General features: G+C 43.5%; 1 long non-coding RNA gene across 3 annotated transcripts in view; it reads left to right on the plus strand.

Moving 5' to 3' along the window:
- LOC311606125 overlaps positions 1 to 20,900 on the plus strand; it is an 80,784-nt gene extending 59,884 nt beyond the window's left edge. The window contains exons 3-4 of one of the 3 annotated variants that reach the window (XR_014782216.1): positions 18,371 to 18,411; positions 20,430 to 20,900. This is a non-coding gene — a long non-coding RNA (uncharacterized lncRNA). Of the gene's footprint in view, positions 1 to 1,080; positions 1,417 to 18,370; positions 18,412 to 20,429 lie in introns of those variants that run through there. The other 2 variants (XR_014782217.1, XR_014782218.1) reach the window with 2 other exon arrangements.
- The last annotated feature ends 234 nt before the right edge of the window (positions 20,901 to 21,134 follow it).

Below are 21,134 nucleotides of genomic sequence, written 5' to 3' on the forward strand. Positions count from 1 at the left end.
GGACACTTCTGTACATCAAAACTTCCTGGGCCTGGCATGAACCTGCAGAGGCCACTTAACCCTTCTCTGACCCCTACTCTATTTTTAAGATGTCTAAAAAAAAAAAAAAAAGAGTTACCATTTCTCTTCGGCAATGAGCTGCTAGGGGAGCGGAAATGAATTCAATAGCATCTCTGTCTTAGAACTCTATGGATGTCATACAAGAGTTTCTGTTGCCAAAAGTGCCCCCAAATTGACAGTGTCTGAGGCTACAGTCATATTTAAGGTGTATGGTGAGGCTGGCTTTCTTTCCCCTCCTTTGGCTCTAGTCCACTAGGGACTCGCTATAGGAGCCGGTGCATGGCGTCTAGAAGCTTACTGCCAGAACTTCCCACGCAGCAGGAAAGCTTCTGTAATTCCTCCTGCTGATGCTGTGCCCTGAGGACAGACCAAAAGGACCACAGTGAGCATCACTCTAGAGCTTGGCTATAGAGCCAGGATTCCCCCAGTGAATCAGGGGGGCAGAAGAGACCGAGGGCATGGTGGAGGAGGCAGGAAGAAGGGAGAGTGGGAGCAGGGAGGGATGCACCTCCACACACGGACCAGAGCGAAGAAGTGAGGACAGTAATGGGAGACGATGGGTATGATATGCACCCTACTCCTCACTCTGGGCCAGTGGCTGAGGGTGAGCCCCCTCCAGTGGCACACAGACCGGACAGGCTCACCAATTGCTGTGAATAGTGCCTGCCAGGTTTGCGGGCCATGCCTCTTTCTTTCACAGCATAAACCATATGGCAACATCTGCACCATTTTGGCTGAGTAGGGTCCCTGGGAGGGGAACTTGGAGGTGTCTCCGTGATGCCAGACACTGTTTCTGAGGATACGTGAGCAAACATCTACTCAGCCCATACAGCGAGCTGATGACAGACCAAAGCCAACAATACCACCAAGTTCACCTTGGGGGAGCCAATGAGTTCATGGGGATTACTTACAGGAACAGGAAAGACTCAAAGTCAGAGAGCTGCCCTGGGTCATCACACTCAACTTCACGGTTTAGAAACACTTTCTTATCTGCTGCTCAGTCTGAATCATTCATTTTAGGACCTTCACAGAAAAAGAGGCAATGGCTCGGAGAACTCTGCTTTGCTTGGAAAACTCCAATCATTCTTGGCGGGACTAGAGAGATGCATCCAAGGCTCCTGGCTCCACAGATCCTGCTGTGGTTATTACACACTGCTTGAAGGAAGAAAGAGCCTCTGTGTGGATGAGACACTGAATTGCTGTGGTGTCAGCATGGAAGTTCCATTGCAAACTGTACCCTCCAATGTGGCTGAGATATTGACTTTTGAACTTGTCGAATACTTGGGGTCAGGGGTCGGGGCGATTAAAAAGAGATTGTTTTTCTCCTCCATGAAATACAGTGGCTTTATGTATGTGCTCCAGGCTCAGCATCTTCACAGCCCAAGGAACCTACAGGGATCGAGATTTAAGGACTGTTGGCCAGGACTGTGTCTCACGTTTTCCAGAAAAAGCATGCCGCCCTGAGAACCAGCTGGTTTGTCTCCACCTGCGCAGCCCTGAACGTTCGAGAAGCCACATCTCCAAGGCAGGGTCTACAGCAGCCTCTGAGGCCTCTCTCACGCAAAGAGAAACACGTTGCTCACATGTTGGGGAGCCACCGGCTTTGAATGAAAGACGCTATGGGCAAGGTGCAGAGGCCTGCTCACTCACCCGGCCCCCTAAAACATATTCTGCTGCGGGCCCCAAAGCAATGCTTCCCGCCTCTGCTCAGTGGGGTGCATGCCGGAACCAGCAGCTTCACCTTAGCCTCAGCCTTCTATTCGCACCCCTGCCCTCCCCAGGTCTGATCTCCACCTTCATTTCTCTCCGGGCTCCCTTTCCTACCTTGCTCCCTCTCTTCAACTACTACCCCAGAGTCTAACCAGGCCCAGAGGGGCTTGTGGACACTGAAGCCCCAGGAACCAAGGACCATGCGTGGACTGGACCTAGGCCCCCTACACAGAGGTAGCCAACGGGCAGCTCAGGCTTCATGTGGGTCCTGTACTAAGGGGAGAGGAGCTGTCTGACATGCCTGCTTTTTGATCATGTCCCCCCTGGCAGGGCTGCCTTGCCAGGCCACAGGAGAAGAGGATGAGCTCAGCCCTGGGTTTGCAAGGACAACACTAATGCCGTATTCCATGTGTAAGGTGTGTTCTGCAGCTAATGCCGTGGTCTGTGAACGGTCTGTGAGAACTTGTCCTCCAGTGACTTCACTTCTCGCTGCGTTCCGGGAGTGACCACACACTGCCAAAAACTAGACCTGCCAGCAGTCTCCAGAAACAGCACCCGGGGGCGATTAGATACAACGGACGCCCAATGATCCTCTGAGATAAAACACCTTCCTTAGAGATTCAGCCTCCTAGACCCAACCTGCCTGAAGGTTGACATTCCTGTCACCCGCAACCCCCGCTTATGTTTTTTTTCTTACTTCCCTGTGGCCCCATCCCCCAATTACAGTTTTTGCCCTTATAAACCCATCACCCTTGAAGCTCGAGGTCACAATCTTTCCTGCTGCTGCAGGATAGGATAGGATTGTGACCCGAAGCTCGAGCCTGTAATACAGGACCCTATGTATGTTGTATCAGTATCGAGTCCTGGTGGTCATTTCAGGGGTCTTGCGATCTGGGCGATCTCTGTATCACAAATTGACCTGATGAACTGGTGTGAGGGAGGCTCCCCTTTTGTGACGAATAGGGGAGAAGGAGAGGTTAAGGGGGAGGGGGGAAGGACTGGGAGCAGAGGAGGGAGGGAGCATGAAGGGGAAGTAAAGTGAATAAATAAATTAATTAACTCAGAGAGGGGGGAGAGGAGGAAGATGGACACACACACACACACACACACACACACACACACACACACACACACCAGAGTGACAGGAAGTCATTTCCTGAAAGAGGGAGGGGCAAGATGACCTACAGGGTAGCTATCAGTTACTGGCTATAGGAGTGCTATTTTGGGGACTGTTTGTCCCCACTTGGGCAATGCCAATTAATGAGTAGCTCAAAGCGGCTCACTAGCCAAGCTGAAGGCTGCTTCTAAACCACCGTCCTGTGACTGTTTAGCCAGTGTGTGGGAGCTGAACCTTGCATCATTTGCTTAACGGATTTGTTCCCCTTCCCCTGGAAACAGGAGAAAGAATGTCAGCTTTCTCCAGGAGCCTTCGGCAACAGGGCTCCTGCAAGTCATTTTCCCAGCCTTGCCCAGCAAACAAAGATGCCCACATGCTCCCCAGCAAGGCAAACAGGGCAGCTGGTCCTGGGATTAGGTTCCCCTCCCCCTGCCCTGGTACCAAGGTAAATCCTCAGCTCTCCAGGTTCATTCCTCCCCCACCCCCCACCCCACAGGTTCTTTGTAAATGAAAAAGAAGAACCCGCAAAAAATGTTACCCCTTCATCCCTGGGGAACCAGGTGGGGAGGTAGGTGTGTGTTTGCACCCAGCACTGCACACTCTGCAAGCCAATCCAGACAGCTGGTGACCCTGCCCAGGCATGTGGATTTGTGCCAGAAATTGCTGCCATCTCCTTTTGGAAACTTAGCTACTCAGACAGTCTGAGATATCTCCTGATGTCTGAAGAGAGCTGGAGAAGTAACCCCCGCTAGCCCTGCCTCAGAGCACTGGGCAGCTGCACTGCTGCTGAGAAAGGGTGGCCCATAAAATGTGTGAGTTCAAGAATGACTCTAGCATCTAGGTGGCTGCCCCAGACCCCTCTTGACTGCTCGGCTGAGATTCACAGATACCCATATTCGGTGGAAACCAGATATCTTGGGGACCCCCGAGCCATCCAGCATTTTTGACATGGTTGTTGTCTCATAGTGTCTCATCCAACACCTAGGCAAAACCCAGAGGCCACGAGAAAAGGCACCAGCTGTCTTTTGAAATAACCAGGCTGTTTTTTTAGTATCACCTGTGTGACATTCCCAGAAGAAGGACAGACAACAGACAGTTACACACACACACACACACACACACACACACACACACACACAGACAAAGAGACAGAGACAAAGAGAGAGACAGAGACTGACAGAGACAGAGACTGACAGAGACAGAGAGACAAAGAGAGAGACAGAAACAGAGAGAGACAGAGGCAGAGATAGATACAGAGACAGAGATAGACAGACAGACAGACAGATAGACAGAGACAAAGAGAGAGACAGAGAGAAGAGAGAACCTATAAGGCCAAATAACTTCAAGATAATGAAGACTGAAAATATTTCAGACCAGAGCCAAATTATCTCAGGCTATATTTTAGTTTTCTTTGAAAGCCATTCAAAGACCTAACATCCTAGGACTGCCAAAATTTTACAATGCATTCTTAGCTGACCATTAGCTTCTACCAGTCCTAAAGCTAAAAGTGTGATCAGACAGCATCTGAAACCTGTCGTGGATATTGCCCTGTTTTGCTGTAACACACCTGTGCCCTCACCTATGTGTTCTGCAAACACCTTGATTTAGGACTTCCTTCGTTCCATAAGTAATAAATATCATGGTGCAACCCCCTCTGTGGTGGAAATGCTGTCTGCGAGAAGCCAGAATCTGAGTTCTCTGACCTAGCCACTCATATTTGGCTCCAGAACAAACTGCTATTCCTTTGGAGGCAAGAACTAAGTTTTTCTTTTTCTTTTTTTGTTAAGATTTATTTTATGTATGTATGTGAGTGCTGTATCTGCATGTTCACCTGCAGGCCAGAAGAGGGCATCAGATCTCATTATAGATGGTTGTGAGCCACTATGTGGTTGCTGGGAATTGAACTCAGGACCTCTGGAAGAGCAGCCAGTGCTCTTAACCACTGAGCCATCCTTCCAAGAAGTAAGCTTTTTATTGACACCTGTGGGTCTTTGCTGACATAGCATTTTAGCAGCGTCCTAAGGGCTCTGTTGTCAAGCTGGAGTTAACAGGAGTCTGAAGAGTGTTTGAAAGGGAGAAAACTGTGGCGGGACTTTCTACAGCAAAGAGTCCATGTTGGCGGTATCTACAAGTCTAGGTTTATGTCATCTCATCTCTTACCTGTTTCCCATTCACTTCCTCTCCTGATAGAGCCTTTCCTCTCTGGGAATCATTGTGGCTTAGGTAAATATCATTCAGAGGCCTGTATGTTAAAAGCTTTCTGGCATTGGCACCACGAGACAGTGGGACCTTTAAGAGACCAGGTCTAGTGAGAAGTCTTTAGGTCACTGAGAGTATACCCTTGAAGGGAATTATGGCATGTTAGTCCTTTCTTCTTTCACTCTCTTTTCACAGCTAGATATGATTGCTTCAGCAGGGTCCTGAAGCAATAGGACCAACCTATCATGACCAAAATAGTGAGCCAAAATAACCTTTCCTCTTTTAGGGTGACTAGGCTCTGGTGGTTTTGTTACAGCAATGTAATGCTGAGTAACACAGGAGTAGTGTTTAACATTTCAGTTCAGTGTTCAGGGCATTTTTGGTTCACATTTTCTTTTCTTAAATCACACTGCTAATCAATTCCAAGTTTCTTACAAAAAAAGACAGACAGGTACTTCTGTATTTGTTACTTTTCTGTTGCTATTATTAAAAAAAAAATGACCAAAACCCTTCTAAAAGGAAGGGTTTATTTGGCTTACAGTTCAAGGGAATAAGGGTCCATCACCGTTACCTGTTGATGTTATTTTTATAAAACTGTTTTTGTTTCTTAGTTTCTCTCTTAACCCAGTTATCACACAAATAATTGAGAGACCCTTTATATTTGTTTATAAGGCTTTACAGCACAATATTGAGTAGTTTAAGTTTATTCTTAACCCTCAATGTTATCCTGCCTTCGTCTTTGCCAAAATCCCCAAGTTACTTGATTTTTAGTTCTTTCTTTGCTCCAACTGAATCTTCTTCGTCTTTCCTGCACCTGTGCCTGCGGCTGAATCAGCTGCTTCCTCTTCCAACTCCTCCTCCCCTGGCTGGCAGGAAGCCCAGCCCTATTCTACCACCTGCTCAGCAATTGGCTGTAAGCTGCTTTATGGGCATGCAAGGGTACAATTGGGGAGCAGAGTTTATATAACATTGACAGGAAATTCCCAGAACAAGGCTTGCAACCAGATATGGGGTATACAAAAATCAGCATTTTAATTAAACAATAACTTTATACTAACATCTCCCCATTTTAATCTAATAAAAGGCTCTTTCTCTTATAATAACAAACTATATGTAATATAACAGTTATGGAAATTATTAGGTAAGACTTACATTTGTATATTTGGCATCCTTGGATACAGTATTTTACTATCTATCAATTTCTATCATCTTAAACAATTTAAGTTTAACTATGAGACTAAACTCTCTAAGGTTCAACCCATTAGAGACTTAAGAAGGAATAAATATTACCTAATATGTGGGAAGTGCAGGCAAACAGCTTCCAAAAATATAGAAATGATAGAGATGCTTGGCTGCCTGCACAGTATCCCTAACTTTTGAGCATCAGCTTCACCCTGCTGGCTCAGCATATATGACAGACTCTTCTGTGAAGCAGGAATTACAAAGGACTTGCCTACCTTGTCCTTAGAAAGCTCAGCAATCGATTCTCCTGCATCCACTTTGTCCTGTTTGGATGGTATTCTGTTTGTCATTGACACAAGGACACTTTCTCACCCAGTAGCTACTTTGCCACAAATGAAGGCTTTGATGCTCTTTGAGGCAGAGTGGGGCTGCTGCCAGGAGCAGACCTGTCTCACTGTTAAGAGGCCTTCTTAGTTAATAAACTCTTTAAATGACATATTCTGTAGATCTTTAAGGTTTTTGAAGACCATCTATGTATCTTATCTGAATGGTTTGTTTCTAACTTTTTTTAAAAATCTGTCTTATTTGTTCTTCTTGATTTCTTTCCTTCTGACTGCAGCCAAGATCTTCAAGAGGTCTCCCCTTGTCAAATCTTATTTCCAAAAATTTGCATGGGAATATACAGTTTTTTGTTTACTTTTGAGACAAGAGCATATTCTCCTCCCCAGTGAAACACATTTCCTTTCTTCCATTCTGAGGTTATGACATCCTTAATATAAACAGGCTGATTTAGTCCATCAGTTTTATTTTCTAAAATCTATTGTATCTTAACAGGTGTGCTATTTGTCTCATTTAAAAATTATAAAATCTGTATGTCATTATTTAATCTATTTTGTGGATCTATTGGATTATAACTTATATCTGTAACAGGTTTCATGTCATAATTTCTAAAAAAATTGTATTCCAGTGAATACACATGCTGAGGCACCATCAGCCTCAAATCGCAAAGGCATCTCTAAGACAGTTACCGTCTCTAACAAATGTGTAACCTTAGAATCATGCTCTCCAGAATTTAAGACAAAAGGCCATCACAATTCCAAATATGAACCTATAGCAATGGTGCATATATTTCACTTCTCTAATCTCTGAAAAATGGAATATGCAAGCCACTGTATGACCTTGTGCCAAGGCAACACTAAACAAGATCTGCATTTCTACTTTACCATATATGTCTTCATCTAGTAATTGAATCTTGACAGTACACATATAACTCCCAGCCAGACCATGTTGGCCTATGGCTGAAGACTTTCTATCAAGCATCTCAATGACCTGCCATTCTCCAATTTCCTTAAACCTTTGTGGGCTTTCCTCATTTGGAACTACTTTGTGTGTGTGTGTGTGTGTGTGTGTGTGTGTGTGTGTGTGTGTGTGTGTGTGTTATTATAAATTCCAGATTGGATTTCTCAGAAGGTTCCCTATTTTTATTGAAGGATTCCTCCAACCTCTGTTCTATGGCCATTAGTTTAGCATCTAATTTCTCAGTCTCTTCTTTCCCCAAGTCTGTCTTATTCTGACCTCTCCCAGAAAGGACATACAAAACTGAAATCATCATTGAAAAATGTTTGTAACAACGAAGTAACAGTGACCTAATCCTCCTTAGGGAGGAGAATAAACTGGTTTGTGCTCTCAGTGCTACAGTTAGACTGAAGGTTTTCATGCTGGGAAGATCTCAACCATGTCTGAGTGACATGACACCAAGAGGGAAAAATACAGTGGCTCATCATTTTTGTGCGTCTCGGAAACAGTGGAAATAGCAGTAGATGTTGATATATGTGCTATGCAATAAAAAGAGACACATTGAGTGGCGCAATTGCCACCTTTACACCCAGGTGAGGGATGGGCAGCCTGGGTGGGCACTTTTGCTATGTCTGTTTTTGTTTATTATTTTGAGTTTGGAAATGGTACCTAGTGCCTTGTGCATGAGAGTTCCTATTCAGCTAAACCCAGACCCCATGTTTTAAATGGGAGGGAGCACTGTGGTGATATAGGAAATGGTAATATTTTTATTTTATTGGTGAGATATAGTTAGGATTAGTACATAGATTATCAATTATGTTACTTTTGGTGTATTTGATACATTTCATGAACCAAAAAGATAATTTCTATAATTTTTCAAAAAAATTGAAAAGCAGTGGAGAAATGTATCAAAACCTTCATTGTTGCTCGTGGCAGTAAGGCAGGAAAGGATGCATGGCTTCTTTCTTCATTGATTTTCTACATTTCATGAGTATGTCATTTTTATAATGCAAAAAGTACAGATTTCAATTTCTTTTAAAGTAATTATATAAAAAGAAAAACAAATGCACTACTATGACAGAGTTTCTGAGGCCTATGTGTTTGTATCAGCCTCTTGGCAAATAGGGAACCCTTTGTGATGTATGATTAATAAAACCTCAGGGCAGACTGCTCATGGGCTCTATGCCAGTCTCACGTCAAACAGTGAGCCCAGTGTTACCTACATTGACACCAGTATTTCTGAGGGAGCCAGTTGATAGAATCTTTCTGAATGCATCACTTATGCCAAATGCATCATTTATGCCAAATGAAAAAAGTTCGTATTGGCCAGCTAGCCTCCAGGCTGGAAAGGAACAGACCGACTTTTGTTTAGGTTCTTGATTCAGATTTTGCTGTTGCCCATTTAAATCCAGCATCTTTGCAGTAACCACGGTAATTCAACACAGATTTTGCTGCATTAGCTGACCTTAGATACCTGCTGAGGTCATTGGAGGCTCTGTAATATAAATAAAGGTCCTCAAAGTTCTAGGAAAACAACATCCTTTAGGGATTTCCAGGAAGGACGGGGCTCTTTTAAGAGTTCCCCACCATCTCCAGATGCTTCTCCTGGAATTCTTTTCTGAAATCACCCCACTGGGGGAAATACCTCTCTCCTCAAGGGTAGGACTGTAAGATAGGACAGTGTCACCCCACTCGTAGGCCTCTAACAGTGGACATAATTTAGCCCTTATCCTCAGGGTCCTGTTACAAGTCTCTCTGATCTGCTTGTGCCTGGGATCCCTCAGTAGCTGTTTAGGGACCTGCTATCTGCCGTATCACTTTCAGTGGTTTCAGTGACTTTTGGTCGGCCACCATCTGAGAATCTTAAATGGAAAACTTAGAAACGAGCAGTTCAGAAGCTTTGCACAGCTTTCCAGCACAATCTATTGTTACAACTGTTCCATTTACTGTTGTTATTTTTCTTGCCGCTTACTGTGCCTGTTTATAAGCTGAGCTTCATCACACTTATATATAGTCAGGAAATATATAAGATATATTGGGCTCACCATCTCTGGGGTCACAGCTGAGTGTCTTCTGGCTATGTATGTGTGGAGTCTGCTGTAGAATTTTGAGCCCTGCTTCATTTCATTATCTGTCTCCATGCAATTTTCTTTATCTTTTCATTATTTTTGGTATGAGTTCTCCTAGCCTTTCATATATAAAAAATCTAGAATAATCAGAACACTTTTATTAATAAAATAAAACATCTATTTTGTTTAATAAAAGACATTTAATCAAAGCAAAGCTTGCTTCCGGAATTAACTAGCTTGAAAGGAGGGCTTTGAGAGGGAAGATGACCCATTTAATCAGAAAAGCACTTAGAAATTGAGTGTGTCACCTCAAATGACAGAGATGGCCTCTACTTGGGTTCATGTGACATCACCGTTTGATGTTACATGGAACAATATCATGGCTTACGGCTTTCCATTGCCTGTGAGCTGAATGTTGAGATATTTGTGGTAAAACAAACAAAATACAACAACAACAATAAAGTCACTCTCTATGGATGGTTCCCTATGAATAAGGTGGTACATTGAATTATTCTTCTTTTTTGGACACTGGCCAACTCAGCCCTAGCAGGAGCTAGTGGGCCATTGGCCCAGGACTAATTGTTTACTAAGTAGAACATATCAGCTCATGAGCCTAGAGACAGAAAGCTGCCAGAGATAAATTCATTATGAAAAAATTGTTACATTTTTCATAAATATTGAGAATAGAAGCAGTTCAGTATAGCCATGATTGAGTCATATCTCAGTCTTATAGGGCCAACACGTGTTCAAGCTTTCTACAACTACAGCTTCTTTGTACTATTTTGAAGCAAATTCTAAAAATCATATCATTATACCTGTAAATATTATAGTATAACTTTCTAAAATAGTGAAACTCTTTCAAAAATTATAATTATCTGTAGGCTTTGAACTTTTTCAAACCTACTTTATTTGAGATTCTTTAATGCTTATACCTCCCTTCCAACCCACCTAGATAGGAGAGAGCAGAGGTTAGTGGGAACGGAAGTAGACCTTTTTAGACTCAGTTCCTTGGGAAGATTTGACTCTTTGTTGTCAGGATTCTAGCCGACCCGTTAAACAGCAAACCAGCAATTCAACAAAGGCCACTGCAACCACAGCAGCTGGAATCCGCAGCAGCAGCTGAAACCTGGAATCTCAACGTGTTCTCTGGAGTATTTCTTTCTAGGAGTGTCTTGAAATGGAATGATGAACAGCCAAATGGTAGGAAATGATGCCAAGACTAAAAGCCTAGCCTCTTGTATTGGACACACACACACACACACACACACACACACACACACACACACACACCCTCTCAGAGTTCATAGTAGGATGTTTATAAGTTGGCAAAAACCATGCGTCCAAAGAGGCAGTACCTCTTCTAGTGGTCAAACACCATGTGTCCTCTCAAAAGCCTGTTTCCAATGGGCAAACACTGCACACCCTCATACAAGTCTGTTTCACATCCCACAGTTGGCATCAAAACAAAAACATATTTACATCTACTACAAATATCAATATTATACGTATTACTAAATAATAGCATTTTAAAAAACTTTTGCAGACTCATGGACTCCTTAAAATGGTTTATTCCAATCAAGATCAATAAAAGGTCAAATTATTGTAAGTATCTGTTATCCTTCAAGTATATTCTGATTCATAGTGTCTTAACCTGGGTCACCACGCCATAGAGGATTATACAACTGAATGAGGGAGTCTAGAAAATTTTGTTGCGTTCTTTTAATCCCAGAACCCCAGCGGCAAAGGCAGTCAGATCTTGGTGAGCTAGGGTAATTGTGGTCTACATATTCAGGAGTACACAGTGAGACCTTGTCTCTACAAGAAAAACAAAACAAAACAAACAACAACAACAAAAACCGAAACCAGCTCCACCATGAAAAGCAAGTAGTAAACAGCATCCTCAACACCATCCTCTCCTCCATGAGTCTAGTCTTTTCTACAGAGTCTCATCCAGTGCTATGACCTCCAACATGTCTGGCTTCATTTGGTGATTCATTGGAGAGAACAAGAGTTAAAAACTTCAATATTCCAAGTATTCTGGCTGGGAGATGGCTCAGTCAGTACATACTTACCATTTAAGCAGAACACCATGACTCTGATCCCCCAGAATCCACAGGCATACTGGACACAGAGGCGTGTATATGTAATTCCAGTACTGGGAAGGTGGAAACAGAACGGATCTACTGGGCTCACTGCAGGCAGTCTCACTGAATTGATGAGTTTCAGGCTCAGTGAGAGACCCTGCCTTATCACCTGAGGTAGAGAATGATTGAGGAAGACACCAGAACTGGCCTTTGGCCTCCACATACACATGGACACATTCTTGCACAGCTATACACACACACACACACACACACACACACACACACACACACGCACACGCACACGCACACATGCATGAACATGTATACGTACAAATTACCGGTAATTAGGAATCAAACTTAGAGTGAGTCTGAGCAGTATCTGGTAGGGCTTCCTCATTTTTCATCCTGCAACTTCATCACATTCTGGATTCTTAAAAAACAACATGAGGGGGCTGGAGAGATGGCTCAAGGGTTAAGAGCACTGCCTGCTCTTCCAAAGGACACGGGTTCAATTCCCAGCACCCACATGGCAGCTCACAACTGTCTGTAACTCCAAGATCTGACACCTTCATACCAACACACATAAATTAAAATTAAATTAAAAAAACAACAACAACATGAGAACTTGGCATTGTGCATGACTTCCTGCCACTCAAGTCCAAAGAACACTGCCTGAACCATCTAAGAGTATAGCCTGTTGTGGTCATGGGGATCAGTGTTTTTACTGTACATGCAAAGATTATTTTGTTTTTATCAAAACATAATAGTTTAGTTATAGGGAAAAGAAAGTATGTTTTTACTGGCATTCCTCAGCATGTCAATATAAAAGTAGTACATCTTTAGATTGTATTATATGCAAATCTCTGATATTAAAAATTGCTATTTGTGTTGTTAACTTGAGTTTCTTAAAATAAGTATTAAATAAATTGTGGCTTAGGATTAGGACAGAATTTTCAATAGTTTCTGAAATTGGCTTAAATACAGTGTTGTCATCTTGTGTTTTTGTTTGGTGTGTGTGTGTGTGTGTGTGTGTGTGTGTGTGTGTGTGTGTGTGTATACGAAGCAATGTTCTCAGCATTGGTGGCTATAAAATCATGATACTGACCAAATCTGAAAAACTGATGATGTTCTATATCTTGTAGTATCAAACTTTCAGCTAAGAATTAATTATTTAAGCAAACTCACACAACACACTAACCTCATTAGAACACACATTTGCTTTGTCCTCTTAGTACAGCATATATGCATAGGAATGTGCCTGGCCTCTCAGGGGCTGTGTCCCTGAAGAAAACGGACACTCCCTACCCCGAAAGTTCCTCACTTGCCAGCAGTGCCCCAGCTAGGAGTGGGACTTCGTGAGCCCCTACCTCATCCATGCTGGGATTTCGATCGTGATCTTGTGCATGTAGTTATGACTGCTGTGAGCTCATGTTAACAGTGGCCCTGTCATGTCTGGCAAATACTTTTTCAATATAGATATGAACTATCTTTGGCTTTTACAATCTTTCCACACTCTCTTCTGTGATGAAGGTTCATTGATAGAGGTGTGCTAGTTAGAGCTAAGCATGCAACTGCCTCTTAGCCTCTTCTGGTTGATCAGTTGGGAGGCTGAATTATCACCATCTAATGTAAAAAGAATCTTTTCTGATGAGGGTTGAAATATGTTCTAATCTATAGGGTTAAAGATTAGAACCTGGGGGGGGGCAGTTTATTACTATGCCCACTTAGCAGTGTTATGTTTTCTACTAGAACCTATGACTTAGCCAGTCATGGACTTTTTGACCTAGCTAACAGTACCAGACATGAATTCCATCCTGTGGATCAGGCCTTGAATCCAACCAGAAAGTGGCTGGTTACTGATAACATTCATGCCACTATGGCACAAATGGATGCATCTTACCAGGCCAGTCATTACTATAGTTTACAGGGTTCTCAACTTGGTAAGACTGTTGATTATTTTTCTTCTCTGGTAGAACACACCAAACCTTCCAACACTATGAAAGCAGACTAATACCAGCTTGACTTCTCCATATCCTATGATTCAACATCCTTAGCAATAGATCTTACCATATAGAGTTCCAGAGGGCAGCCAAGCACAGTGGCAATAGCCTGCAATGTTTGGAGAGGTCTGTGTAACCAACCACTGTCCAACAAGTCGGAAAGATTTTAGGGACGTAAAAGCGTCCAGGCCACAAAGCTCACCTATTCTGCTTCTTAGCAGACCCATAACTTTGTCTAGCCATTCCACATTCCATGAATTTACATGTCTAAAGGAGATTGCCACCTCCAAGCCTTGAGGTTCTGATGGTTTGGAGACAGTCATGGCAGCACCATGTTCTTTGCTAGTGACTGGTTTACTACATGGTACATGATGCATTTTGTCCTATAAGACTCAAGGGGCAGACTGGAGTCATGCTTTTTTTTCCCCACTGTTAATGAGATACACTAGCTTGCTACTGGGAAATAGTGGTGTTTGGATGCTTCCCTTGCTACAGCTATCTCGTAAGTAAGAGGATGGAGCCTGGAGGGTGGAGAAGTAGGGAGATGAAAATGATGAGTCCTCAATGGCCCTCTGAAATTGTTGAACCTTGAAAACAGCGAGCCTTGGAGAGGCTCTGCCCTTGACTTCTCATTTCAAGAGAGGTAATTTCCTTGCTCTTTGGAGACTGGCAAGGGGTATGCATATGGATATATGCTCCTTGGCCCTCTCCCCTTACTGGGTGAGGAGTTTCTGCAGTCATGGGAGTCTAGCACCTAGCACACAAGTGATAGCACAGGAGAGGGAATGTGTGACACACTAGGGATGAAAGGACCTAAGTTCTAGACTATATAGCAGGTGGGCCAATGAGCCACAGGGTATACTGTTAGATGCAGAAGCAAATCTGGTGTCTGTATACTTAAGCACTGTCAGCCTAAACGAAGCTGCCCTTGACCGAGCTACACTGGAAGCCATCACAGAATGGCAAGTGTCCGCATAATGAAAGCATATTAGAATGATTAACAGGCGTGCACAACCAGAAGCTCTGTGGAAATAGTAGGAAACAATAGAGCCTAAGCAAAGCTCAGGATTGGCTCAATAGCTGGATCTGCAGTGCGCCAGGCAGCATGCAGCATCCACACTTCACACCAACAGCGGCTGGAGAAAATAGATATGATTTTACTGAACAATGAGCCTAACTAAGCAGGCCGATTTAGTTCTTTTCAAAAAGGAAGGCGGGAGCCACAGCTGACTAAGACAATGTGACCACTCTCCATTCCCAGCTGGGGACTTGGAGGAAAACAAGAATGAGTCTCTCTTTCTCATGTTAACTTAGCTTTTATTCACAAAACTGAGCAAGAATGGCAATGGAAGATGCCACTGCTGTAACCAGAGCCGTGCGGCTATGCCTTGTAAAAACTGCTCAGTGAGCTCCATGGGGTAGAAGCAATGAAGAGACTGTATAGATGTCTAATTTGTAAGCACGACAGCTTTACAGCCTCAAATAAGTCTCTAATATGGCACAAAATTAAAATACCGAAGCCCAGAGTCCTGGCCTTCATGGGCTATGAAGAAGCCTGCCCAAAAGAAAAATGGCACATTTTCTCTCCTGGTGTACCTTTTTTTATTATTTAAAAACATCAATGCATGAGGAAGTTTGTACAGACAGATTTGGAGACTTCAGACCAGACCTTGGCTAGGACCCCAGAGGAGAGCAAGCCATGGAATTTGGCAAAGATCAATTATCTGGCCTCTTACCCATCCATCCTAACTTTTGATGGAGGAAAGACCCAGCTATTCACCTAGCTCCTCCCTGAAGGAAAAACATCACAAGTGGTAAGAATTGGGCCTTGCAAGCCTAATGCTTGAAAATTATATCCCATGAATTGAGTAATTTTCAAAGATTCACCAAGGAGATGTAATACCTCAGCGATGAAAAGTTTAAGGCACTGAGAAAAGAAATTGAAGAAGATAATTAGATGTTGAAAAGAACTTTTATGTTTCTGCACTGCAAGTTAATAATGTAAATATTGTCTATGCTGCCAAAAGCAATGCACAGATCCAATGCAATCCCCCCTTCGAAATTCTGAAGGCATCCCTCACAGATTAGAAAAACATATACTAAAAACCATCCAGAGCCACAACAGGTCATAGATATCCACAGAACTCCAAAGCAGAAAGACACTGCTGGAGGTGTCATAAAATCTTACCTCAAACTATGTCACAGAGCCTTAGTGAGAGCTGCAGCCTGGTGCTGACACTAAAGCAGGCACCGTAGAGCCATGAAACAGAACAGAACCCAGAAAGAAGCCATATGGCTATTTCTACGTAATTTTTTTGACAAAGACATCGAACATAAAAGCTAGAAAAAAGCCTAATGATATTGTCAAAATCGGAATATGCTTGCATCAAAGTGGATCAAAGAACTCAATTTTAAACCTAAAAGTCTGAAACATCTTGAAGAAAGAAATACTTCAAGATATAAGCATAGGCAACTTTTATAATTAAAATATAAGAAAATAAAATGCTAGGCAACAGATATTAGATAGTGCGAGGCTTATTAAATGAGCATGGGGAGAGAAGGAAAGGGGGGTAGGGTTCCCCAGAAAGAGACAGAGAAATAGGGAGAGAGAGGAAGAAAGAGAGAGGTAAGAGACAAAGCGGGTGAGAGAGAAGGCCAAAGTGAGTCTGTACTTTTACACACTGGGCAAGGCCACGCTCCTGTGGCAAGTAGTCGATGACATTACAGGTAGGCAGACCGAAGCAGAATTCTAACAGCAAGAACTTCCTGACTAGGACTCCAACAGCACAGAAACCACCCCAATAATTGACAACTGGGATTACTCGAAATTAAAACGTGTCTATACAGAAAGGAAACTAACAGAGCAAACAGCCTACAGATTTGTAAAAAGTTAAACACCATGTCCCCAATACAAAACTCTCAACTAATTCATGAGCTGATGAACTGAACAGACTTCTAAAGAAGAAACAGAACACCAATAATGCTTTTTAAAAGCATCCAACATCTTCCATCATTGGGGAAATGCAAATTGAGTAATCTTTCCTGGATAAGTGTAGCTACAACCCCTCATCAAAGAAGCCCCTCTTTACAGCAAATGAGACCATCACAGAAAAACCCAAGTGGACACAATACCGAGATAGATGGATCATGGGGAGTCCAGCCCCAACAGACATTACATCACAGCTCTTGCATCTCTGGCTCAGGGAACATTGTGGAAGAATGGCAGAAAGAATGTAACAATCTACCAGGAAGGCCGCTGAGAATGGTGTCTCTGATGGCAGCATCAATGAGCAATGAATATGTTACTGTGGAGTGGGGGAAACTTTGTGGTGCCCTAGCCCTAGGCAGAACTATCAGCCAGAAATGATATACACACAAATAATAAAAACTGACTCAGCTAGTTGCATTTGTGTGTGTGTGTATATATATATATATATATATATATATATATATATATATATATATATGTATATATGCATATACATGCATAATACATGCATACTTATATGTATGTGACAATAATAACAAATAAAAAGACTATCAAGGAGAGTTGGGGGTATATGGGAGGGCTTGAAGTGAGGAAAGAGAAAGGGGAAGTGATACAATTCTATTTCAATTAAATACATTTCAGCCAGGCATGGTGGCGCATGCCTTTAGTCCAGCACTTGGGAGGCAGAGGCAGGTGGATCTCTGTGAATCCGAGGCCAGCCTGGTCTACAAAGAGCCACCACAGCTAAGACTACACAGAGAAACCTTGTCTCGGAAAAAAATTTTTTTAAACAACAAACAGCTTTGGGGTTCTATCTCACCGCAATCAGAAGGCTATGAAGAAAACAAATGACAACAAATACTGGTGAGAACGTGGGAGAAAGGAAACTTCATTCATCACTGCTGGGAGGTAGGTGTAGAACTATGAAGATTGTCATAAGTTTTTTTTAAAACTAAACTAAAAATATAGCTACCGTTTTATCCAACTCTTGCCCTCCTATACACATACCCAAAGAAGGACTCTATATCCTGCCACAGAGGTATTTGACAACTATATTTATTGCTGCTCTACTAATAATAGCATGAAAATGGAATCAGCTTTGATTTCTATCAATAGATGGATAGGTAATGAAAATGTGGTACGTAGATACAGTGGAATTTTGTTTTACCATAAAGAAAAATAAAAATGAAAAATTCTGGAAAATGGGTGGGTCTGGAAGCTATTAAGTAAATGGAATAAACCAGAGGCAGAAAGATAAATACCACTTTCTCTCATATACGAAGCCTAGCTTTTAATTTTCATGTATGTGTCTGTATGTGGGTAAGTCTGAATATAGGCCATGAAACTGGAAAGGGTACCCTGAAGAGGAAAAGAGGTTTTGAGGAAGGGAGAGGGGCATGTGGCATCAAAGGGGAAGGAGTCAACAGAGAGTCAAAGGCTAGGGCTAGGCTTGAGGAACAAGGGAGGAAGGGCCAAACAAAGTACCCCCGAGTGTCACAATAAAGCTTCTTACGTTGTATGTGAGTTTAACAAACAAAATTCTTTTAAAGGAAGTCTTACTCAAATCAAGCCTTACATATGGTCTTGTGGGATCACACAGGGAGGGACACTGTGGTTAGAACTTGGAGCACTCATTGTCCTCTGCCTTTCTCCTCCTTCCTCAGGCTGAATGCTTCTCCTCAAGATGGATGCTTGGGTCTCACAGGTATTTGCATAATTAGCATGCATGGCTGTGTGTGTAGATTCACAGTCTTTTGAAGGAATTCTTCCAGCTATGGCTTTACGATACAGTTTTCCTTTGGTGTCTCTGGGAGACTGAGTCCCAAGACCCTACTTTGTATGGATAGATGTTTATCCTCAATTGTTGTCTATTGCCTATTTTGGAGGATGCTGGGAATCTGAACATAGGTCACCATGCTTGCACAGTGAGCCATCTCCCCAGTTGCTTCTATGCATTTTAAATAGTGTCTAGGTGCCTTATAATATTGGATACAATGTAAATGTGGTATGGATAGCTCTTACGAAGTATGACTTAAGGACTAATGGGAGCAGAAAAGTTTGTTCAGAAGGGGGGGGGGGAGGGAGGGAGAGAGAATATCTCTCTTTGCGCACATGTCTTTCCCAGGAGCCCAGGGGGTTTCCACTGGCTGGTCTAGGAAGCACAATGTAAAGCAGCCTTGCCCTCTCAGCTTGGCATCCTAATCCAGCAGTGCTAGGGCAACAAAACACTTCCTCTCAGAGTTCTGGAGGCTGGAAAGCCCAAGGTCGAGGCACTGATAGGTGTCTAGGGAAGCCTGCTATGTGCTTCCAAGGTGGCACCTTGTTGGAAAAACGCTGTGTCCTCGTGTGATGGAAGGCATGGGAGAAAAGAGAAGGGAGGGCTGGACTCCCCCCTCCAGTCCTTTTATAAATCCTATCCACTAGCCCTCAGCCTTCAGGGTTTAATTTCCTGCTGGATGCCCCATCTCTCAATGTTGTCCCATTAGAGATTTTCACCATGAATTCCAGAAGGACACAAATTCCCTGAGCACAGTCCCTGGTAACTCTAGTTTCTTCATTTCCTCAACATACAATCAAAACTGCCCGAATGGAAAGTGTGCTGTTCCTTTGTTCTCCTCAGTAATCAGTATGGCTGGGCTGTCACGATGGGCCATCACAAGGCTGCGAACATCATACATTAGGTCTTCAGAAGATTTCCTCATATTCCTGGGGCCTGGCAACCCAAGGTTAAGGTATGGACAGGGAGGGCCACTTGTCCCAAGGTCTGTCTTCTTAGAGAGGCTTGCAGTGGCCCTTCTCCCCAAAGGCTCACATGACTTCCTTCTTCTTGTGTCTTTGTCCTGGTCCTCTCATCTCAAAAGGACACCCACCAGTCACCCTAATGGCCTCATTATAAACCAACCGTCTCTTTAAAGTCCTTATCTCTAATACAGTCTCATTCTGAGAAACCAGAAGTTTTGTAGCTTCCAGTCATACATTTGGTGGTGGTGTGTCACAGTTCAGTCAATAAGATGCTATGAGAGGAGGTTCAGGTGGAGGCCTCTTCTGGTGCTGCTGAGGCCTTGGCTCTGGGTTCCTGGGTACCTAGGTCATTTAAAACAATGTCCTAATATCCTAAGAAGCCTGAACTAAAAATATGAAAATAACTGTAGCCATGGCTAACATCAGGCAGCAAAGAGGGCATCAGAGTGTCAGAAAGAGGAAACAGATATGAGTCTGTTTTGTTTTGTTTGTTTGTTTGTTTTTTGTTTTTTCTGGGAGCATTTCCTCCCAGAAATACCTAAAGACTGAGGGCTGAGAGGGGCTCCAGTAGGGTTGTGGACACAGGCCCCTGTTTTTGATTCTGATTCCAAGCTGTGTTTACAATGTGGTGACTGAGCTGGTAGTTATGATTGAGGTTTTTTTGTTTTGTTTTTACATTTTGCCTCATGAAAAGCCATTTAAAAGGAGTTTGACAATCCATAGACGTCTTAGGAATGTAATGGTGCTCAGCCTCTATTTTTTACCCTGACCCACATCTGTTTCAGAATAAAACAGAATGTCCCCCTCAAGGGAGCAAGATGAGACATGAATGTCAATCTGGCAAGTGCCTGGAGGATTATTAGGTGCAGGGAAGTACCAGCAGCAAAAACTTATCACCATGTATTGCGAACCTAGTATGTGCCAGGCAACGTAATAAACTCATCTTATATTAAAATCCATATGGTCTATGTCATTTCACAGGTAAGGATGCTAAGGCTCAACCTGCGTAAACTGAAGCCATTGAGGTGGGGGCTAGAAGGGAGAGCCTTAAGGAGTGTGCAGGTCCTGACCACGGGGCCCCAAATGGTTCTCTGGCCCTTTTTCTGATATGTGAAGATACAATGAGAAGCCAGTAGTCCTGGACACGTCTGGTGCTGTTTTCCGACTCCATCCTCCAGAAGCCAGAGAAAGAAGTTTCTGCTGTTACAGTCTGCCACAAGGTACCTGGCTACAGAAGCCCCAGTGAGTCTTGCCCAAGGAAGCCGCAGCCAGAACACAGCAGAGCAGGGATTCAGACCCAGTTCCCAAACTAGCCTCAGGACCCCTGCTCATCGCTCAGAGTGAGGACCCCTGTTCATCGCTCAGGGTGAGGATCCCTGCTCATAGCTCATGATGAGGACCCCTGCTCATCGCTCAGGGTGAGGACCCCTGCTCATAGCTCACGGTGAGGACCCCTGCTCATCGCTCAGGGTGAGGACCCCTGCTCATCGCTCACAGCAAGGACCCCTGCTCATCGCTCACGGTGAGGACCCCTGCTCATCGCTCACGGTGAGGACCCCTGCTCATCGCTCACGATGAGGACCCCTGCTCACAGCTCAGGGTGAGGACCCCTGCTCATCGCTCACGGTGAGGACCCCTGCTCATCGCTCAGGGTGAGGACCCCTGTTCATCGCTCAGGGTGAGGAC

The sequence above is a fragment of the Acomys minous genome (assembly GCF_964271855.1).
Source record: "Acomys minous genome assembly, chromosome: 9".
Lineage (NCBI taxonomy): Eukaryota > Metazoa > Chordata > Mammalia > Rodentia > Muridae > Acomys > Acomys minous.